The sequence below is a fragment of the Epargyreus clarus genome, unplaced genomic scaffold (assembly GCF_041222505.1).
Source record: "Epargyreus clarus isolate Ecla_fem2 unplaced genomic scaffold, WU_Ecla_fem_2.2 ptg000026l, whole genome shotgun sequence".
In the NCBI taxonomy this organism is placed as follows: domain Eukaryota; kingdom Metazoa; phylum Arthropoda; class Insecta; order Lepidoptera; family Hesperiidae; genus Epargyreus; species Epargyreus clarus.
In genome coordinates, this window is record NW_027332233.1 from 6331735 (window position 1) to 6357100 (window position 25366).

General features: G+C 34.4%; 1 protein-coding gene across 1 annotated transcript in view; it reads left to right on the forward strand.

The window, feature by feature from the left end:
- Nucleotides 1-1935: 1935 nt before the first annotated feature.
- EcR (ecdysone receptor) overlaps nucleotides 1936-25366 on the forward strand; it is a 346125-nt gene continuing 322694 nt past the window's right edge. Inside the window, exon 1 of the mRNA XM_073088156.1 lies at nucleotides 1936-2105. The gene's annotated coding sequence lies outside the window, so the exon portion shown is untranslated. The remainder of the gene's footprint in view (nucleotides 2106-25366) is intronic.

A 25366-nucleotide genomic window follows, 5' to 3' on the forward strand; every position in this document is an offset into this window, starting at 1 on the left:
AAGCACGCCGCATTTAGTAACAACACTTTCGGTTTATTATGCTGTATTTTTCGAATTCAAGGGCAAGGGTACGAACGGTTCATTTTTATTTATTGGGCAATTCTGCGAATAACGATGCAACGTATGGATTCGCGGTCGAATCTATTATTCGACCATCACTTTCAATGGAATCGTGATGGAAGCGTTTTAACTAATGGATATTATGCAGCGACATTTAAATAGAGTCTACCTTCTACGCTGGTGGTCTACGTCTAGGAATTCAATCTCAAACAATTTTATTCGATTAATATCTTGTTATATATAAAACTAAATCTCGTCATAAGTGGTAACATTGTGACACGAGAATTTTATATAAAATTATCGTGTCACATTGTTAGTTACCGTACTCCTCCGAAACGGCTTTACCGATTTTCACCAAATTTTATATGCATATTCAGTAGGTCTGAAAATCGGCTATTTCTCATACCCCTAAGTGATAAGGGTTGTTTACCCTTAAATTTTTTTTATTTATATAACAACACAACGTTTGCCGGGTCAGTTAGTAATAATATAATATTGAAGCAAACGATATAGCAGTTATCCTGATCATAAGTGGTATAAGCTCATTATTCCTGAAATACTATTTTATATAATAAAAGATTCAATTACAACTCCATTATTTATTTTCTCTGACAACTCAACTCATGACATCTTAATTTTCTAAAAAATAATATCCTTCTTTCTTTTTATTTAGTTTCCCGCTACATCACCAGCAATTAAATAGACTCTTATTAACATAAATTAACTAAAAAGTATTATAATGAAAATATACCCTTACAGTGGTAACTGAATTTTCATTCAACTGCAAATAGAATTTTAATCCGACCTAAAGTCGGTCACAAATCCGTTCTTATCTTTGAAGGTTAAACTGTTTCTTCATACCAAAATTGTCAAACCAAAGTCACTAGCACTTAACATTGCTATCAGAAGGCAGAAGTAGGATAACTGTGATAAAATTAATACTAAGTCGCACAAAGGCGAAAGCCCATAATCTTGCTTATATAAGAAAATATTACTTTTTTTATATTGGAGTAGCAGACGAGCATGCAGTCCACCTGATGGTAAGTGGCTACTGCCGCCCATGGATATCTGCAATCAATATGCCCTGCCAGATACAATCTATCGATCAATATCTGCCCAGATACAATTAGATATGCCTACATGAGGTCGATCACAGATGCGCCGCTACTGCTGAGGACTAAACTGGAACGCCTTCAAAAATTATGTCTCCCTTACCCTTCCAACCAGAACACAGCAGCGCTTAATACTGCTGTTATTAGACAGAAATAGGTTGGTGGTGGTGCCGCCGGAGTCGAACCACAAAGGATTCTACCACCTTCATAACTATGGTCGAACTATACATAACTCATAACCTGGAACCATGTCCAGTGTGAAACAGTTATTGGTCAATGAAATGCATTTTGATTAGGCCTTTACAAGAGCAAACAGAGTTTAACCCGTAATGATAGGGGTTGAGTGATATTTATTCTTACTCCGATTTGTTCGTGAGCGAGCATGAATACTACGTATTAATGTACTTTGGGTACTTAACGATGATCTTAATATTATCGTTTATATTAATAATATTGTTAAGACAGAAACTTTGTATATATCGGTGTTATGATCTTAAATGTTAATAAGTAAGAACCTACCAACATATGTAGGTTATTATTGTAAACACAATAAACCTTTTTAAAAAATACTCTATTCCTCCGCATTTTAAACGAATAAAATAAAGGTTACGATTCTCTGAGGGACACACTAGAAAATGATAATATGTAGATATCATCATTGTATTTTTTATGTCATTAGATAATAGTTTAGACACAAAAATTAATTGCATTTCCTTTGTTTCAGATTTAATTCTTCAACGTCGGTTTAACGAGTGAGCAATCGACACCAAAACGAAATTTTACAATAGTTAATGATGACGTCATTGTTGTAGTATACTATAGTTTAGCAGTAGAGTTAGGGCTGGATTTCTTGTCTGTGGTTCAGTGCGGTGACAAAGTGGAGAACCTAACGGAAGCCAGGCGTAACGCCGGGATCACCCCGGTCACGGACAGGTATGTACATAATTACCTAATTCTATAAATGTGGGGTTGTTTGTGACACTTTCACGCCTTAACTACATAAGCGATTATGGTGAAATTTTATACACACGTTGTCAGGGGCCCAAAAAGGAAATATAATAGATTTTATGCTAGATAGGATAGGGTAAGAATAGATAAAAATAACTTTTGAGGTGCCACTCACCAATCGATGCCATGGTCAATCGGTGATTAAAAACTAGTATATCATATACTCTAGAGTCTAGGGGGTAGTAAGGGATGCATAATTATTCGAAGCGTTCCAACTTCGTTTTCAGCTGATCGACCTCATCTAGAATTTTAATCTTATCCTAAATCTTCACGGACGACATGTTTCAAAAAAGTTTGAAACGTACTAACATAACATGTTCATAAAAAGTTTATAAAGGCGGCCTACAAGGATAAAGATGATATTTATAAAGAGCCATATTTAGTTCGCTCGTAGGTATAACGTCATCCCCTTCCTATGGATGTCATGGTAACGCCCTGCAAAGTTATGTATCTACTCCGGTCACGGAGCATAGTGACTATGGCAACGCCTCTTCTTGAGGATTATTTCTTTCCAGAAGTAGGCAACTAATTATTAATAGATAGGTTGGACAGTTATTCTAAGTGATGGTTTGGATTGAAGTGTTTGATTAAACCACACGTGTTGAGGGATGGCCCTTAAATACAAGCAATTTCTGTCTTATGGGAAGCCGCTGCGATGATCTAAAGCAACAAAGACTCTAAATATGAATGATCTAGCAATGCATTTGTGGCGGAACTACGGTAGGCCTCTGACCCTATTTCGGTATGAAAGAATTGCTTGGGCGGCAGTTGTCACTTACTATCAGATAAAATTCATGTTTATTTTCTATTTCTGTAATAAGAAAATGGTTAACCGATACTGGATACACTACATAGAAAAGCTTTCTGGCTTTAAAAAAAAATTATGACCTGAAAACCTTTGATTCGTCAAAGTCTTCTGTTAGACATAAAGCACTCCGTAATCCCAAAAGTAACGGCTCTATACAAAATCTAAAAGCACTTTATGTCCCCAAATTACTTGTACCTTGTATAGAATAATACCGAATTCCTTATATAGAGAAAAACTTCTCGTAAATAATCTTGGAAGATTTTTAGTAACGCCCACTCATACGAAGATTTATTTCAAAGCGGTTCGGGCACTCATAATGTATCATTTTTATCTGACGTTCCTTTATATCACCTTATGACTACTTTGCTAAAATTGTGCCCCTTTTATGCCTTTTGAATGTGCTTTTCAGAGCAAGCTATGGGAGTGAAGTTTTACGTACCCATTGACACGAAAGAATACTTTCTCAAACAATACAAAGTGCTTAGAAAATAGAAATGAGTGATTTTTTGCACGTCTGTTATGTTAAAAACAGAGTTTTGTTAAAAAGCTCAGGTCAGATGTTACTTGTGCGTGTTCTATTTATTTTTTTCAATTTTAAAAACTATAGATAATCCGACTGTTAATATCATGTATATAATCGTGATATATCATCTAACCCTAACTCAACCCACGTTATATATAATCTAAATTGTCTAAATTTCCGCTAAATATACAAAATTGTCACTTGCAGCAGGCAGAAAATCACATACGAGTATTTCAATCTTTGGTTCAAATTTGGTTCAATTTGGAGGGATTGATTACTAACATTCCATTCCAACAACGGTCGTAAGTAGATAGTACAGTACATGGATAATTTAGTTACAATTGGTACAAATTTTGTAAAATTCTAAAACCTAACAGTGTCGATCTTAAAGTCGCACACATTTAAGAAATGACGTTTTTTATAAATATTTATAGCAACCGCAAATTAAATCTTTCCTATACCAAGCAGAGATCTTTCCTCTACCGAACAAATATTTTCGGTACAAAACACGACAGTGAAACAAAGTAAAACCTAATTAAATAGGGCGATGCCTCCCCGATGCACGTAAAACGAACGACTGGGGTCGTGTTGTAAACATTTACAGGGACTATTTTAATTAAAGGAAATCCTGCGCAGTCAGGTGTGATTAATTAGCCGTTGGCTCACGTAGCGCCTATCTCTTTTCATTATCTAGTCGGAACAGGCACGATTTTGTAGATTTAGTGGACGGAAAAAAGGTATTTGCATAGGTATTGCGGTGAACGAAATTTGTGGAGTTTTTCTAAGCTTTTAGCTGGTGATGTATCATTTGTTTATGTTTTTTATTAAACTTTATTTTGTAATAAATGAAGTAGGTGTGGCAGGTGTGCTTCTATTATTGCCAAATTTTATTTTGGTGCTAATTTCATTTTCCATCAGGTGGTCTACGCGCTTGTTTGCTTTTTAATAACATCAAGTAATTAATTTGATTTAAAAAGTTAACTGGAAAAAACTCTCAACTTGCGATTGTCACAACTCAAAGAGTAACGGAGGGTGCACATTTTGTGCAATTTTACAAAAATGGAAATAACTAGAAAACCACGAGAGTTTGGACTAACACAAAAGATGCTATTATCATGATATGTATTCTGATATTACATGACATACACGAGGTCTTATTTATTATATACGATTGACGAGACACCCTGAGTATTTTGTATCTAAGTACACTTGAAAAGTAAAAAACAAAAATACAATCAGTAAAAGTAAAACGTTTTGTAATATGACTTTCAAACGTCTACATGAGTCACGTTTATCAAAAAACATCTACTGACAATCCCAAAAAAGCGCAACACACTCAAATGCAGTTCATAATGAACTCAGTCCTCTTTTTATCTTCTTTGCAATGTCATCCCGAACGAACATTCGATAACAAAAAATCCAAGTACATTGTATGAAACCTTTAACATAATTAAGAATGAAAATTTAACATAATTATCTCTAAAGTGTCTAATGACCGCATGTCAATGAATATTCATCGGTTGTCATTTTGATTCCATTCGGCTTGTCAAAAACAAAATATACAATACAATAAAATGTGCATACTAATGAACACTATATAAATACATGTTAAGCGGCGTTCACACGGCATGAGGGCGCTTTTCCTGTCGCGCGAGTCGGCTTATATGGCATTAGAGTGCTATTCCTGTCGCGCGTGTTTATGTCCGCAAGCGCGTCCCACCCACACACTTACATTCTACCGTTCCATAAGCACACACAAACAGTACCAACACTTACCATGAGTTTTCAAAACATCCCACAATTTAACGTTACGTTTATTCAAACCATTATTCTGTTCCATGTGCTTCAGTAGACTAAGTAAAGGTAACAATTAGTACGTGCTCAAGTCTTTTTGTCTGCCTCACATGTTCGCAAAAAAGAGAGACAAAACATAAAGCGCCATTTTGTCAATTTAGACATTTATTGTTACTGACACTATAGTTCTGATACAATAAGCTAGGGGCGCTGATTGGAATTTGTATGGGCAAATACGTAAACAAATACGACAACAGTCATATTTGTCAAAACATAAAAATTCATGGCAAGGTACAGATCACAAAGAGACTGTGGTGAGCTATTTTTATGTACAAGTGAACCGTTTAAAAAGGAGTAAACATGCGCGACAGGAAAAGCATCCTTAGGTCGTACGTTTTTGTGCAAAATAAATGTTATCGAATAAACCATGGCACATGGCAATCGTGCAAAACACTTTGATCGAATACTCAACAAAATTATTGAGCAAATCGCAAAATTTGTAACGCATTCGGCTTGTTTCTTTTCAATTACGTTTCGGATACTACTTATATTTTAACGAATGAAACAGTGCCATGTGCACCCAGCTTTACGGTCAAGATGACTGTGATATTCCATGTTTGTAAATACGTTAAGTAAATACATAATGTTTTTAATATTCAGATTTTGAATTCTAATAAATCACGTAATAACTAAATGTAGGTAATTGTGAATTAGTTTTATTCAAAGGTATATTATATTGTTGTATTATTAAGGTTTAGTTGTATTATTTGTAATACATCTTGATTAAATTAATGACTATTTTAACTATCTTCGGCCAAACTTCTGGAAATTCCCTATTTCTGTTTTCTTTCCGATGTCAGGAAATCCTATAGTGCGATTCATAATTAGGTGTCCAAATTATAAACAAAGGTGTTGACCTATCAAGAAAATACGTTTCACATGGTAGTTTCTTATTTTTGACGATATTAAAGTAATGATAATAAAATATAAATCTAAATAAATTAAGATCAATTCACATTTTCAAATATTTTTACTAACTTAATTTCATTTCATACAGTAATAATAAAAAATCAAGTTTTATGGTAGAAAATTAAAATATGATAATGGTAACACAATCGGGATCCAAAACATTTTTTGTGCCGCCATTTTTAAGTTTCCTACACTTTAAGATTGTAACACAAAATAAAATGATTATGATTATGATGATAAATGTCGAAAACTTGAGGGATTTAAACATACTTGCTAGTAATTAAATCACAGAATTTGGTTTCAATATGCAGATGAATTACATAACTATTCGTTTACGCCTTAGCACTTATGATACCTTTTTTTGTTTACGAGGGGGAAACCTTCAAAAGGTACCCGACGACGCGGGAGCGACGCCGGGTTATGTGAGATTTCTACCGTACTCAAACCCCCCCGGTGTCCGTCCTCAACGCTTGGTGGAGAAATCCGGGATCTCCGACGGAACACAACCGGAGTCCTCCAAGTGCGATACCCCGATCGGGCTCTGCCCTGGGGGAGCAGTTTTTCCTCCTCCCACACCATGTAGTGTTAACGACCGTATGCGACCACATATACTGCCGTCCTTCCCGGGGTCGCTTGCTGGACGGTTCCAGCCCCCACTCTTCAATCCGGGAACCCCCTTTTAAGCGCCTCTTACGACAGGCAGGGGATACCGTAGCCCTATTTTAGTCCGGGGACTACAGGGACAAGCACTTATAATACCTACAACATTAAATAAAGGTAAACATAACTTAAACATTATTGCCACTTAATGCAGCAAACAATATGTTAAATTATGAAGGTGATAGGCTGGCTTAGTTTCACAGCTCGACTCACGTATCAGTGTGTAGCTCTTAAAATAACTCATTGCTATTGTTGTAGGTCAAATCGAAGTATTTGCTATCAATCAATCTATTGTTATATTATTTGCGTAAGGTCTGATTGCAATAGTATAATTGTTGGTGCGTAATTTTTATCAATTTATAAGAGATTAATAGTTTAAAGCGTGTTTAAAAGCGTCATTAAAAGTAGAAGTAAGATATTAATATTTTACTTATCATTCACTTATTATGGAGTATAAGTAGTTAAAATGATCGAAATTTACTCATCACACTGACCAATGTCGAAGTAAGAGATTAATTGGCGTTTTTTAAATATATTTTTGATGTGAAACATCTATAGCCGCACGTAAAACCGATTTCTGGCGTGGCGACGCATGCCTATATGATATATATATACAGTCTATATGCAGTAGTGTGTACGGTGTGGCGACGCGTCGCCATGCGCAAAAATCTTAATATTTTATTTTATCATTATGACATATTTAGTTCCTATCACAATATGTTCTTTTCTGCATATTACTTTTACAAAATAATGTCGATGTTTCACATCTGCCAGGCGTCCCGTGACGGCTCACATTGTTTTTTTCTGCATAGGCGTGCTTGCGATAGCGTTTTCAGTTTCTTTACTTTTAAGGCAAATAACAAAATTTTAGTTATACTTTTCGACAACAAAATATCAGCATATAAGTCTATGTCTAAGTATATGAATTATTAATTAAATTATCTGTTCTGGGTCCAAAAACAATATTTTTCTATGCATACCAAAGTGTTTTGCAACTCTATAAGTGTCAAAAGCATTTTATACGAATAAAGGATGATGTCTACACTTACTATGAAATTACAATATTGTAGTACTTAATATTATTTATTAAATACCAACATGAACTATGGAGCGTCATTAAATTCCCTTTACTTTGTCGTGGCCCGTGCGATGTTTTCGAATAGCAAATTCTTCCTTTGGAACCCCTGTGGTTCCCGACTAATTTATATTCGTTCCAGGCTTTCAATAAAACTACTCGCAATATTATCGAGAATTTATAAGGACTATCCTGGCATTACACGGGATTGAGATAAGTTATCCTGCTTACATTACAGGAGGTACGAGCTTCCGTGCCTACATTAGCATTGATTTACGCTTGTAGACTTGTAATTCTGATTTTGATAGTAAACTACTAGTAAAAGAAAGGAAGTAAACTTGTATAAATAAAAAGATAAGAATTGTTTTCTGTTTTCAAGTTGTACTTCTTTCAACAAGTAAAGGAAATGTTTCGTGGAGTTCCTGGAAGTTGGATAAGCTTTTAAAGAGGAGCGTTTAAAAAGAAATGATACACATTATTGTATAAGTGTTTTTGTTTCAATGCCTTTTTCTACAACATATTTTAAGGTAAATAATTCTTACCACCGTATCAATACACAAGATAAAAATCACAATGACTTTATCTATCTTTAAATTTTCAGATATAGGGAATTAGAGGTGCCGCAAACAGTGTTTATTGCTTAAACTTTTACTCTATATAGGTAAGGAATTTTCAAAAAGTCATGTCTTAATTCGTCTACAAAACTTATTGCTTGTAAACCCACCCATTTTAGTTATTCAATGTCTACTAATACCTATTGGAATATTATTAGGTAAATAGTATGACTAATAAAACAACAGAGCAACAACAATAATAAATAATAATTTATTGGAATGTGCCACTTATTAGGTTTGGCCAGTACAAGATTCCACGTCCCCGGGCTGACCTACTGAGGAACTGATATGTCAACTGCATATCGGATCGGTGCATCCAAAATAGCGTTCGGGCGTCTCCGGCAGCGTTCGGGCTAGATCGGGCGTCTTTTTCAATACAAACAAAAAGGTCAGAAGCCGACGACCTAGTTTCCGAGCGAATCCAAAGGTCACACAGACATCGGCCCGGGAAGCGCACGGCTGACAAGGCTGACGCGTTGTTACGCAACTGATATGTATTGATGTAGATGTTATTGATATTATAACAGTTTTGTTATTGTTATTTATAGCAATGTTATTAGTTTTTGTGCATACGTTTTCGCTCCCCTTTTTTAGTTGATTTATTAGTTATTAGGTATGTGAGGGTCAAATGTTGCTGTCAAAATTCAGTAAATTTTAAACCGGTGAATTAAGCTGAAATTTTGCATACATGTTTGGTTTAGATGATAATGTATCATAAGATTAGTGACGTAATTCTAAATCGGATATGGGTGATGCTCGTATATGGTGGTGGACGTTTATATACAGTATTAAATATGTATAAGCGTTTTCTGAGAATAATACGAAAAACAGAATGTCGTTACTAGAAAGGTTAAATTTAAAAAACTTTTTTTAATATTTCATAACCCATTTAATGATTTCGGGCTTACATTTTTGTGTAGATATTGTGTAGCGTCGTACAGTTGAAGTAGCTCTTCAGTTTCACTATTTAACCTCAGATTATTCATGAATACGGCGCCGTCAACCCATTATTTTCCCATAGCGGATCTTCTTTCTTCTTCTCTCAGAGTGAGGTGTTTGGGTTTTATTCCTCCGCTTGCCAAGTGCGAATTGATATACTTCACAGACTTTTGTTTGAATTGCGTTTATTGATTCTTATATAACCCTTACCACATAAATTAGCACTAAAAAAGCGTAAAGTATACTGATCGTGCGCACAAGACATTTCCCCTTTGGAATCAGGACCCAGGGCGACAGGGCAGGGCGACGGGGATCCGCGACCCAATTCCCTATATAATTCAAAGAACACATTCTACACAAAAAAAGCAACAACATTTTGTAATGATCGGACGGACGAGAAATTTCTGCTTACGAGCCAGGGCGACAGAATAGTCGGGGGTTCGTGACCCAATAATACCATTATACTCACAAATTTATTATAAGATATCAAATTAAATAAGTAACCCATTTTATAAAGAAATTAGCAGCGTCATAATGTAATGCTCAGTGCGCACCAGAAATTAACTTTTTAAATTGGATGGCAAGATCTATGGGGATCCACGACCCAATTTGATAAAAAGTACCTTAGGTGCAGTCTTTATTATATTTATAAAATTGATACTGGTGAATTACATAGTGTATTAATCGTTGCGTACTAGACACCTAGATATAAGTGAGGGCGCAGAGAGCGGGGGATCACGACCCAGTTACCCTGACCCATTGACCCAGAGTGGGTGACACTAAAAGTTGCTTCAATTGACATTAATATAGGTTTTTTTTTATTTTAAAAGCACATAATTAACACTGTATATGAACTCTAACTAAAAGGAGTTATTAGTGATAGTTGTTTTCGAGCTAATAAATTATTAATTAGTATTGAGCCTCTGTGGTTCTTAGGTTGTAGTCACCATGGAATTTTACGTAATACATTACATTTTTGTTTGTATTGTATTGTATAAGTAAACACAAAATTAGCCAAATTGTATACTCTCAATTAAAAAAGAAACTTAAATGCTACTTAAATAGCTATAACCCTTCCTTGGCAGTCGGGTAAAAATAACTAGTAATTATTAAAAAACAAATATTCCACTGCTTAAAAATATAAAAACGTCATAATTATGTTAAAATCCCTTAAGCCGTTTGGGCTGTAGGATATGCCAAAGAACTAGATATACCATAAATATATACATTCCCTGGAAAGGAGTTGCCACACATTACCCTCCGCAATCGGCTAAAAAGATAAAAGATAACGTCATCTATCCTCATAAAAGTTCTGTGAAATTTCGCGACCTTTGTCAAACAAAGCCTTTGTCCAGGGTTTTGTCGCCTTACCCCTAATCCAATCAAGTGGAGAGGTAATGGATCACCCATTTCCAGCTAAGCATCGATTCTCCGGATTTTTTTCTGATTCTTGTTCAATAAAATATTACTTGGTTACGTAAAATATGTGTAAATAGATATTACTGTAAGGTTTAATTTTGTTATTAGATAAATAATTAAATGTGGTAATATTAAATTACATTTTTTAAATACTAGATTCACTTGATATAGGTATGAGTACCTAAGTAACAATCTCTGCACACTAGAATTGTCAAATTTCGACCTATTTATAAACATTACTCTTTAAATTTAGTGAAATATGTGCTACTGTTACGAATCCTACGATAGTTTAAAATAATCTTTATATTATGACATATAATATCTCATGTTAAAATTTACTACTTAATAATAAACTTACTTGTCTGGTAGCGATCGAATGCATAAAAGAGATCATAGAAGATATTAAGCTTTAGCAGTTCCCAAGTTAGAAAAAATCCTCCCTTAGAAAGAGATCTTTTGTCATGGACAACTGCAACTGTGTGTGTGTGAAAGAATGTAGGAGACGGCCGCAGCCCATGAAATAGAGTTAATGATTACGACTGATAGAGTCTGGACGTACCCACGGAGATATTTCATTTCTCTTACAAAATTTACCTGTATTCGGTGTCATTTGAGGGCGTAATAATGTCAGACCCGCCTTGACCCACATACTCGATGCGCCTCAGTGTGTGCAGGTCAGTACAGTAACAAACGATATGATAGTGTATTGATTTTATAAACGATGTGGTCTGTGATTCGGTGATTCGGTGATTCAACTTCGGTGGCACCTTCGCCACTTTAAGCTGCCACTCACCAATCGATGTCATCTAAATCTGAGTAAAAGCTACTATATCCAAAATTAATATACTGTTTATTTTGGATCTACCAACAGACATTAGTAGGTGATAGCAATCTTTTGGTTCAACTCCGGAGGCCCCCACAGAACACCTATTCTGCCTGATAACAGCAGTGTTAAGTGCTGCTGTGTTCTGGTTTTAACGGGTGTGGTAAGAGAGACATACTTTAACGAGGCATTACAGCTTAGTCCGAAAGGGTAGGCAGCGCATCTGTGCCGACCTTAGATAGGAATCTTATCTGGGGTTGATCACAGTTTTATGGACGGCAGTAGCCACTTAACATCAGGTGGAGTGCATGCTCGTCTGCTACTCTTATATTATATAAAAGGATATTATAGACTAAGATAGCGTAGTTGTTGAAACTCGGTCTCTCAGGGTCCGAGGCTTAAATCCCAGGCTGACCTGATAATCATTTTGAGAGGAGATTCATGCCATCAGTGCAACAGTAACAGGTTACTGGTAATTATGATAAAGATTATTACGCGCCTTATAACACGGAGCATTTGGGGACTACTCCAGTGCTTCTTGTTATGAGGCGCGAGAGTAGATTACAACTCTCAACGAATTTAACCACTATACTCATACTAATTTTACAATCATCTAAATATATATAACTCAAAGGTGACTGAGTGACGTAGTGATCTATCAACGCACAGCTCAAACCAATGGACGGATCGGGCTGAAATTTGGCATTCAGATAGATGTTATGACGTAAACATCCGCTAAGAAAGGATTTTGATCAATTCTACCCCCAAGGGGATAAAATAGGGGATGAAAATATTACTTCGTAAAGCGAGCAAAGCCGCAAACAACAGCTCGTATAAATATAAGAATAAAATTAAGGATGTTTACAAATTTGTTTTAAGCTCTTGAACTACTTTGCCACGTGTCTCTCTAATTACTCAGTAACAAAATATTGTAAATACCTACCCTTAATCTTCAAAGTGATCAGTGAATAGTAAAATCGCGTAATGTCTGCGAAATTACAACGTTAAAGAGTGGATATTTCAATGTGGGACTCACCCTATCTAATATCAAATCGGATTGATCCAATTACTAGAACATTAACTAGAAGTACTTGATCCATTAACTGGAACTAGAGCATACAACAGTGCATAGGAAAAGTGAATGAAGAAGTAAAATAATAACACAAGAAGGAAAGGAACAAAAATTATGACTGTCCTATATTTTTGTGATAGACGTAGGAATAATATTAATATGTCACTGAATTTAAGCTTTTCCAAAAAGTTTTGGAGCACTTGATATGTCAAGTTGAACAAAAGACCTAATTTGACAGCCTTATTGCGTTTTTTAGCGTGAAGTAACGTTCTGGGAAAAGTAAGTTTTCCAAAAAACATTGATAAGTACTGATTGGCCAAACTGAAATCTGCTAGCAAACTACGTTGATATGGTCTGCTTAAGGAGTGGCCGCTATATGGGTAAAACACATAAAACTAATGAAATTATTTGTAAATCACAAAACATAATGGAACGCTATTACTTATAATAATCATTAACACTTTATAATTGCATAATCAGTGCAGTTATAAAGTGTTCTATGTATACAGTCGTAGTGTAACACCACAGTGTGACAACCACACTAAGTTCCAACCTTAAACATTTTATAAATGTACGAGCTGCCCCGGCAAACGTGTTGCCATATAAATAAAAAAACGTTAAGGGTGAACAACCCTTATCACTTAGGGGTATGAAAAATAGATAGTAGCCGATTCTCAGACCTACTGAATATGTATATAAAATTTGGTGAAAATCGGTAAGACCGTTTCGGAGGAGTACGGTAACTAACATTGTGACACGAGAATTTTATATGTAAGATTAATTCGTACCAACCGATTCCAAATCGCTAAATGAGGGTAACCCCTCAACCTACCATCGTCATAAAGTGGCAGTGACAGCGACAAGCTTACGTTCACGCATGTCTAGATTGGTCGAAGTTTCCCGAAGGATCATTCGAACAGTAATTTTCCGGATTATGAACAAGGATTTGTGTGATTCGTGTGAAAGCAATTTCGGGTGTAATTACATACATCACTTGTCTATCGGAAAGTAATTACCGATGTTTATTTGCGTTTATCTTAACCTCGTTAGTCGTCACGTAATTATAATTTTGGTGAATATATTTAATATATTCTCAAAGTTATAAAGGGTTGTACCATCTGCACACATGTGGTAGGTACATTTTATACCTTTGTGTGGTGGGTAGTAATCACCGAAAAGTCCAATATAATATACAGTGGACGTCCTGTAACATATTGGTGTTTTTCCGGGTTTGAAATACCAAGGCTATACACTAATTAATTTGTATTCATGTAATTAATAAATTATTGCTATACAGTAATAACACTTAGGTGTTTTTATATCCATATACTTTATTAGAATGCATATAATAACTTCTAATGTAAATTTTGTGAAATATTATTTTATATAATCTAAATACATACTTAAATGAACACATTTTTAGAAATCATATTTCTAAGGTTGTAAAATAGAGCATGTAAGTTCGTATGCAATATCAGACTTTTTTGATCATATTTCATTCGTATTCCTGTACTAAAGCTATTTTTTTAATCTTGATATAGAACAAAAATATATTTTTTAACATTTATTCCAAAATTAAAAAAAAACAGATTATCCGTTACTTATTCTTAAACTACAACAGCTTTCCGCCATTTTGTAGTTACTTGTAACGCGACAATGGCGAATTAAAAAACGAACACACAAAACTTTCGATGCTTTGTTATGAATATGACGCAAACAAAGAAACAAACCGGGAAACTTCTAGCGTCATACTGGCAATATTACAAAAAAGGGTAAAATATTCCTTTGTCCATGTTTCAAATAACTGGTCATATTTTTTATAGCTGAGAAAAAGCTTCTTGAAAAAAAGATACTCAGTACTTCAACAATTGATTTCCTTGTTTAAATATATTAATTATATTATAAAAAAATCTCATTTGTATAAGTAATTAATTACAATATCCAGAAATCGAACAATATTGATATCGAGTTAATATTTTGTTCACTCATACAATTACATAAAACAGTACTAAATGGACTATCTTTGTTTTTAAGAATAATTAACACTTTTGAGCCAAATAGGAGATAATATTTTAATATCATAAAATAATTAAACATTATTTTTTGTTAAAATGTCTTCTAGGAGCGTGCACTTATTTTTGAAAACGGATGAACAAAACATGACGCTTACGTAGAGTTATGGAAAAACGCAAGACACTCTCCATCAAAAAAAATCTAGAGACTCTGTAAAACACATAAATATATTGTAACCCATGTATATTATAAAGCCTTGTTTCATGTAATGCAATTTATCCCACCGGATGCCTGAGAACGCTGCATCACTTTGAAACTCTTAATTAACTGAACATCCGCTCTTTTCCGACCCGAGTCAAAGGGCTGGGCATCAAGGCCATTGGTTAAACAGTAATTAATCAGATTTCAGTGCCTGCGTCAATGTGGCGGATGTCGAATCAATTTTGTGACATTCACGGTTCACTGGCATATTGCCTTTGGGTGCGGATGTGTAGTTTACCGCTCTCGTGCCGCAGTGGTGCCGCATTGTCATCGTAAAGCATAAATCTATTTGTGCCTTAACGAGTGTAGAGTGCTGATGTGTTCTGGTTTGTCGGCACCAGACCTTTAGAGGAGACATGCTTATCCGTGGCGTTCTAACATTCTTTACAACGCAACACATCTTTCACCGAACTTAAAAAAAATACTATTTTAACTACTAATTTACTACTTTTAAATACCTATTAATAACTAATCTTATCTAGGGTTGATTACATACGTCAATGGGTGGCAGACATCAGGGAGACTGTAGCTAGTTTGCTAATTTTACTATATAACGATATAGTTGCTATAATAAGTTGATTGCTTGAAACCTAGGCTACAATAAAATAATATTAACACGGAATTGAATAACAAAAATCAATTAATTCGTACGTTTTTTAAATTAACGTAAGTAGACTACGTGAAACTTAGGTAATAAATTGTAGTATCTGCGAATACATTATACTATCAATAATAATTGATTATCAAAAATAATAATTGAGTTTAGTTTACATAAATTATCATGTACCTACCGGTAATACATTAAAATTTAGTAGTCGGCACAGAGTCGGTATAAAGTTACAATCTCATTCAAAGGCAATACAATAAAAGTACTATATCGCACCCTGTGCCCGTCAATTTCGGATGTTCGCTATAACTCGATATCAACGCCGAATTGGATTGAACCCGTTGAAAAATACAAGTCTTTTGTCAATTTGACGCGATCGAATTAAATCCTCTACAATGTTTGCTTTCATTTGTCGTATGTCAAGATAATTGGCAAAGGTAGGTATTTAATCTAATAAAGCTACAAATGTACTAGTTATTTCTAGCAGCTATAAAAGTATACATTACGCACATACATAGCAGATGATTTTATTAATAATTTTGACTGAGTTTTGTAGTGATTTCTATTAATATAAGGTATATAGTCTATGCGCCGGAACTTGTCCTTTCAATCAGAGGGTCTGAGTTTGGGACACACGATTTTTCAAAATAGTGTACGTATTGGAAATTATGGTGTGAATGTACTCACACTCCTCCACCCTCTCACTATGAATGGGTTGATGACGGCTACAAGGTTTTAAAGCGTGATCCAACACAGATAGTAAGAGTGCTTACACACATAAGAGAAAAATACTTTTTAACTTTTAATTCCCATTATTTATTTTGATAATTTATTTTGATTTAATGGCATGAGAATAATTCAACCCAGCATCTTACGCATTTAAAATAAACGCACAACTTTACAATATACGACCCAACCAAAATACTATTAAGTGCACGTTTTCTTCAAGCCTAATAAATTTAACTGAAGCCCGAGTTGTATTTAAAACATCAGTTAACATCTATTACGAAACGCGCGCGCATTAATCATAAAGAATAATATTTCTTAATACATTATGTGTCAAAAATAACACATCACGAACGTTACGTGTGGTTACGTGCGGTACTTTGCACACACGCAGATATTTTACTCACACATTCTTACATGTATGCCTATGTGTGTCCACTGTCCACAAACGGACTTCCCTTTCTCAGGGCAAAAGTAAGATAAATAGATACTTATATATTGTTTATTGATAACTGTAAACATACACAAAATATAGTACTTTAAAAATAAAAGCTCAGTCATCAGAAAGGTTTCCATGGAATATTTTTTTGTACGGCTTACAGTCCGTCCGATAAAAAAAATATAGACAATACGTGGATAACAAAATCAATCCACATATTTTCTTACTAAGTTTGTCATTATAGGTATTACATAAAATTAAGAAAAACGAGTTTCTTTCACCGCTTCTTCTCTATAACGAAATACCTTGCAAAGCGACGGTAGATTATTGACATTCAAAAAGATTTCACAAATCATCTTTTGAAAATAAAAATAACTTAGTTTTCATATTCAATCAAAATTTTATAGTTAAAAGTTGATTCATTACACATTTTTTTGTCTCGAGTAACATTTTTATAACGCCATATAATTTAACTATCAAAAAAACGAACTAAATAAGTTCACGTGATGAGTACTATTTGGTTTACGCCCACGACAGTAGACAAGTCCTTGAGTAAGCCACTGACTCACAGTTCTATTTCTTATTTTCTAAGAATAAATCGAAAACTGCATTTGAATGACGCACTGTAACATTAGCGATGCTAGGACAATGACCTGTTGATCTTGTATAAATAGTGCAAATGCGAATTAGGCATTTTGATTTTTAGATGCTGTATGATTCACGGTATATTTTTAATGAAGCATACAATCTATATAATAGTAAATAGCTACACGACTCGTAGACATCTGCAATCTGCAATCTACAATCTACAATATGCATTAAATAGGAGTGAAGATTTTTGTGAGATCGACAACGCTTTACTTTCTTTCCAAAATTGAAAGACCTTACAGTCCGGCTGCTGTTAAGTGTTTCCTGTCGCCCACGGGCATCTGTGACTAACTCCGTATAGGGTTCTCATTTAGCTTATCATATATGCGTTGCAACTTGTTGTCTCGGAGATAATCAACGGTTGCTACCCATGAGGAATAAATTCGAACAAATCGTTTAAGTGTCTTTATTTTCACGCCCTTACAGGCAGAGTAGAGAAATCTTAACACTGCTATTATGAGGCAGAAAAAAATAAAGGTCCTACGGATTTAAACCACGAAGAGTCCTGCCATAATTACTATACCTTATTTTGATATGAAAAATTTATGAAATATTTAATTTCTATATAGTACGTACTACGTTGTGTTCACTATAATTCTCTTACATAATTTAACTTAATATCACTTATTATCGATGTTAAACAGTTATTTTCTGTGCAATTTTCTCAAGCAACTTCACAGTGCTAAACTAATAGTAATTTTCTAAATAATTACCTTAATTCTGCTAAATTAGGAGCTTTACAAGCCACAGTCTTGGCGGTGTAGCGGTTGTAAGCATTTGCATTTGGTCCCCACACTTTCCTAATTACAAACTAACGTAGAACTCCCTAGACCACTTTGAATTAAACCAAGAAAGTATTTAGTTATGTTCTTGCGTTTATTTACATTAACGTATAAGTCGAAGTAGCAAACGAGGTCTACAAAGTTACGTGGTCACAATTACCCATAGACATCTGGATGATCGTCTTAATCATATATTTAAGTGGCAAAAGGGCATGTAGTCTATTGAACGAAAGTGTCCCAGGAACATCTGTAACCAGTGTTATTAGATAGATGTAACTGCGGAATCCAACGACCTCATAATAGTATATAAAAATCCGTCAAGTCAATTGGGGCAATGACAGACACAAAAACATATTTGCCAAATTAAAAAAAATATATCTTTAATTTAATATAATACTAATTATAAAAGATCTACTTCAAATCTCGTGTTGCTACATTGAAGTATACCACAAAACACTTTCATACATTTTGCGGTCCCGCCGTGAAATTTGTACCCACGTCGAGACCTATTACGGTCAAGGTATGATGTGTATCTGAAACAATAGAATGTTTGTTATTTTTGCTGTAAAATGTTATTGCTTAGTTCTCAACGCTTTGTTTCATCTTTTGATGGTATTTATAAGATGGAAACGAGCTTATCATGGCAACAGAATTTTTAATTGGCGTAATTAAGAAGATAACAACGATGTCGCTATTTATATTATAAGATTTATTATTTTTTTTGGACTATTCTTAACAGGAGTTCAGTCTATTTGACGGTGTAAATATACAGGTAACCAATATAAAGTAGTGTAATACTGGTTGGTCACATGAACTTTCCCAGAGGTCAAATTTTATTTTTTAATGTAGATTTCAGTAGCGAATGTTACTAGCGTAAATGGATAAAGTCTCTGGCCACTGCTTCCAATAGACATACACTATAATTTAAAAGTTTCGAATCGTAATATTTATCTCATCGATGCATTTAAAAATATCGGATCGATATCGGTCCGAAATTTTTCAAGGTATCGGTTCGATATCGGAAGATGTACGTTACGGTACAATTTTTTTCCTCAACCACAAAGTATAAACGCTTTGTATACTTTCTACTAGAGGTGCGCATTATATATCACTGAAGTGAAAAGAGAGATATATATCTTTTCAACTCAGTGATATATATCACTCTTTTGGCTCAGTAACTCACTTTAGCTCAGTAGCTCTGTAAAGATATAAGCGACATTTTATATCAGTATATCAGAGAATCAGATCAAAATGTTTTGACAACATTTTTGATTCCTATGATTAATACAAAACTGGCAAGAAATTATATATAAATTTCACAGCCAACACTATTTGTATATCCCTATTTTCATATTCTTAGCAAAGAAAAAAGATTTTAATAAGTGTTTAAGACGTAATGCATTTGACTCGAATCAGACTCTCTCAGTCAGTCGCTCATTTGACTCATAACTCACTCGCGAGCGAGTATAAAACTGTTGAGTTGAAGAAGATCTTATATCCGTAATCGTATGGACCTATGAACTCAACCATGTGACGCGGATATAAACATATAATTCAAATTCGTCGGAGTTGATGAGTGATTAGCTCTTTGGTGAAGATATATATCTTTTATATCACTCACTCGCGAGCTACTCAAGTCTACTTTCTACACTCACAGCCCCACACTAGAATTCCCTGTGTCGTAGGTGCCATGTAAGCAGACATAGACGAATACACAAACACCCAGACCCAGAAACAAAAATCTAAATTCATCATTTAGATATCTGTCTGGCCGGGGATCGAACCCGGAACCTTTTGCGCGTCAGACCGGTATGATGACCACTCAACGTCGACGACAAGGTCCTCAACAACAAAGTATACGTACTACATAATAAGTCTATTAGTTATTTAGTCTGTGTAGATATTTATGGTCTTCACATCAGTTAGACTGCTTGCCAAATACGTCTAATTATATTTGAACGTGTAATAAAATTAAATATATGATAAACATAATTAATAGCAATGCTGAGGAGTCATTTCATCATCATAAACCCACTCCTGTCAACTACGGTATAGATCTTAGAATAAGAAGGGTTTAGACAGTAATCAATGTACAATATTATGAACAATTTAGGTATGTATTCAGGAAACGATGATTTCCTTTGACAATAACTAATAATTCATATCTTCTAGTTAACAGTGTATCTTATATATAAAATTCTCGTGTCACAGTGTTAGTTACCGTACTCCTCCGAAACGGCTTTACCGATTTTCACTAAATTTTATATGCATATTCAGTAGGTCTGAGAATCGGCTACTATCTATTTTTCATACCCCTAAGTGATAAGGGTTGTTCACCTTTAACATCGTTTCGGGTCGGCTAGTATTATAGAGAAAAGATAGAGTTTTGGACCATCAGAAATAGATGAGATTCATCTCGAACCTTGAGTCTGTGAAGCTAAAATTCATACTACTAAGCTATTTATACCTACAAAAATAGTTCCACGATAAAAACCGTTTAGTTTTAACTACATTTCTCGCGGTTAACTTCAAAGTTAGTAGTTTTCTCGTTTCAACTCTCAAGGTAAATACGTACACCATTTTAACTGTGATTTGAGCGAGCAGATCTGAGTTAAATTAACTTTGTTACCTTGTACTCCTTGCAACCACTTGGGGTTAAATAAGAGGCAGTCGTAAGGTTAAGCTGGACAGGTTGCAGTGTAGAGATAAGAGGGAAATTGGATCGTTTTCAATCTCACAATGACGTTTGCGTTACAGAAACAAGTATGTTATTTCTGCATTGAGCATTACATGTATGTTATTTAATAAGTTAATTGTTAGAATTATGAAATAAGTAAGAGTGATAGTTGGGGAGAAAATGTACTGAGATGTTCATTGATTTTTAATTTTTTAGGGTTCCGTACCCAAAGGGTAAAAACGGAACCCTATTACTAAGACTTCCCTGTCTGTCCGTCTGTCCGTCTGTCACAGGGCTATATCTCCGGAACCGTTATAGATAGACACATTAAATTTTTACAGAGGATGCATAACGGTAAGTTGCATAATAAAGATCTGTCTGTCCGTCTGTCCGTCTGTCACAGGGCTATATCTCCGGAACCGTTATAGATAGACACATTAAATTTTTACAGAGGATGCATAACGGTAAGTTGCATAATAAAGAGAGACCCCATACAACAATCCGTATGTTTTCGGAATTGTTCGATCTCACTGTTAAACCGTACTAGGAAGATGGTTGGCATTTTTACAATATATTTACTACTATAACTGGTATTATAATAAAGAAAAATAAGAACCATAAACATATTTTAATATACTGATTTTAATTTTATTATTCAATGTTACTACATATCGTCTTATAACTACGTATTGTTGAAAATAATAAAATGAACAAAAATAAGTAAAAAATAATTAACATTTGGTGGTACGGAAGCCTCCATGTGCGAGATCGACTCGTACTTGACGATTTTTTCTTTACATAAAGAGCATTTAATAAGTAAGTATGTACCTGAATTCCCTAATAGTAAAAATGAAAGTAGAAAGAGTGTACTATGAAAAGCGAAAAACGCAGTGTATAGCTCTGACAGATAAAAAATTGTTGATCTTACTGTTGACTTGCAGCTTTAATATTCTGCCTATGTTATATGTTCTCTGATTCTGCCTATGTTAACACCATCACCTTACCTACATATTTTAACTATCGGATGATAACTGTTTGACGTCATGTTTCATAAATGACAAGAAAACATAATATATATTATTATGTAGTAATAATATATTATATTACGTACGAAATAGATGATATTAACTTTCTAGGAATCTACAAATGTACGAAATTTATTTGCTAGAAATTTCAAAGTTAATTTACCGTAAAAATGTACAAGTCATTTAACTCTTGATTTATCCCAACTTTATATATATTTATTCGTAACGTTCAATTTCGAAATGAGCCACTATTTACAGGATCATTTATTTTACATCAAAGGACGTGAAATAAGTGTAACAAAACAACATAATCAATTGATCGTATATTTATGAAAGTGCTCCAAATAGGTCCTGACTCACCTCCGGTTTGAAGATCTTAAGCCCGGCTTAGAATCTTGAACATTCTGTTACAGCTCTAGCAGATATGCTAATTTTATAATGCTACTTACATTAGGGTTTCTGTGTTCATCTATACTAATATTATAAAAAGGAAAACTTTGTTTGTTTGTTTGATTGTAATGAATAGGCCCAAAAACTACTGGATCGATTTTAAAAATTTACATTTTCCACGAGTAACATAGGCTAAATTTTATATGAAATATATTTGATAAATAGATTTTGAGGCGGTACAAAGTTTTCCGGGTCAGCTAGTTTTTTATAATATAGGAGAGACAAGCATGCAATCCACCTGATGGTGAGTTGCTACTGCCGTCCATGGACATCATTAATCAACTCCAGATAGGATTGGATATTCCTACCTGAAGTCCGTCACAGAGGCGCCGTTACACCTGAGAACTAAGCTGGAACGCCTCGGAGAAGTATGTCTCCCTTACCACATCAGTTAAGAAGTTTCTATAAAAATCCTAGTCTGGTGGACTAAGACCTAAGTCCTTCTGGTTCTGACGGGAAATCCGTGGGGCTACAATAGTTTTTTAATGATACGTATATAATGAGATGAAATTGTCTATTAGAGAACTTCAGATAAACTCAAAGAGGGTTTCTCAAAAGATTCCTGTAACTTGTCCACGTCATGCCCTATTCCTAAATAAACACTACATTCTTTTACAAAGACGAGACCTTGAAAATCAGGGCCACACACAAGTATCCCCGCGTGGGTTGTGTAGGATGTCCTTCACTAGAGCGTCATTCTAAGCAAAGATCTGTACTGTATATTTGCCCTCAGGGGCGGTCGCAATCCTTTTGTTACTACCTTGTCACGTTTATTATTTTACTCGAATCCTTAAGTTTGTCATCTTGTCAAATAAAACTGTAGAGAATAATAACTTTTTATTTGAAATTGAAGGAGATAATTAAGGTCCAATTCACCCGATGGTATTGCCCATTCTCATCTTTAATCACCTCTAAATAAGATTCCTGTCTAAACGTTGATATTTCTCAGGACTTAGTTTTAATACAAGCTTCATACAAGCTTCATACAAGCGTCTTGTTAACCAGAATCAGACCAGACGGTAGCAGAGCCCTTTGTGGTTTGAGTTTAGCAGCACCACCGCCATAGCTATTTCTGTCTAATAACAGCAGTGTTAAGCGCTGTTGATTTTGGTTTGAAGGGATTGGTGGGGTAAACATACATTTCGGAGCCATTCCAGCTTAGTCCTCAGGGGTAGCGGCGCAGCTGTGGACACCCTCAGGTAGGAATCTAAACTTATTCATCCATAGTCCGCGGGCGGACTACCGCCACTTGTCAGATGGACAACATGCTCGTCACCTATAATTTACAAAAAGCAGCAGAAAATGGATTCATTGATACATATAAAAATAAATTTGTGACATCACCCAACAATTTCAAATAGTCAGTTGTATAACTCACAATTAAATAAGTACAAATACGGCATTGGTTAGGATTAGCTGTCGAATACATTCAGGATCGTGCCGAGTGTCGACCGCAACTAATTTACTTTGTACTATGAAAATGAATTTTTGAATTATTACATACCATCGATTTAATTTATATTGCTTTGTGTATTCATTTGAGGTTTTGCATGTCCAATTCCAACTATTATGTGTTTCAAAATATTAGTATTAATACGACATGTGGGTGTGACAATAATGTGTTCTATATAGTATAATGTAAGACTATCGTGTTGGATACTTATTGCTGCCCTTAAGGTCTATATTAGGAAATAATATATACCGTATAGATCACAAAACATTACCAAGCATGGATGGTACAAGGCTTCCTTCACCATTGATGAAACCTCCGCTTCTTTAAAAGTAAGTTCCCAAGAGTGGTAAAATTCTACTAATCCACACTTGGCTAATTGTGGTGGCCTACAGCATAAATCCTTCTTACTTTGAGAGTAGAGTCGTGCCAAGTAGTGGGACAGTAATGGGATGGCAACTATACCGAGAGTTTCGGGTACGGTCATTTTAAAAACTGTTAAGTAAAGCAGTTGTGAAGCAGTGATAACCTAGTGGTTATCGGCCTCTTGATCAAGGGGTCCGAGGATCAAATCCCAGGCACGAACCTATGATTTTTCAAAGTTATGTGCGCATTAGAAAATTAATTATCACTTGCTAAACGGTGAAGGAAAGCATCGCGAGGAAACCTGCATACCTGAGATATTTATATAAAAAAAAAAAGTGTGTGTGTGTCAGCTACGACGCACGATTGGAGTTTACTCCTTACGAATGATAATTATGATATATATCGAATAGAAAAAAGGGTAGGTAAATGAACGCATCTGCTAAAATGATAAGAGAAACAAACATATATCTGTAATTATTCGGATTATTTATATTACTTCAATAATGCGTATTACATAAAGTATGTTACAAAATAATATAAAATAGCGCCATCTAGTGGCAAGTTTTATAAATTGTAAGTTTGCAAGTTTATCAATCTATGTATTTTGGTTCCAAATATAATAATGGTAAGTTAATATAATTGTTTATATTAAAGTAAATTTTAATATAATATAATTATTTATATTTAAAACAATGTTAAACGTTTTATAACTTAAAACTTAATAATTATAATTTCTTTGCCATCTATAAAATATCCTTGTTGCAATTTACGGATGAAATTTATATGAGACTCAATAAACATGTTATTATATGTAATTTGGATTGTTTCTGAATGTTTTATAATTCTAGAATTCATTTAAAACGTATTGCTAATTTTATATAACTTATTTTGAACATAATTCATTAGCAATAATTCTGTAATAAATATTAAATAATACTGTTTTGATTTTGCCCGTTTATCGTTGATAGATGGTGCTGATCAATAATGCATCCATTTTTATAAGTTAAATTAATATATCAGTAACTTACAAAAGCCTCTTTATGTTA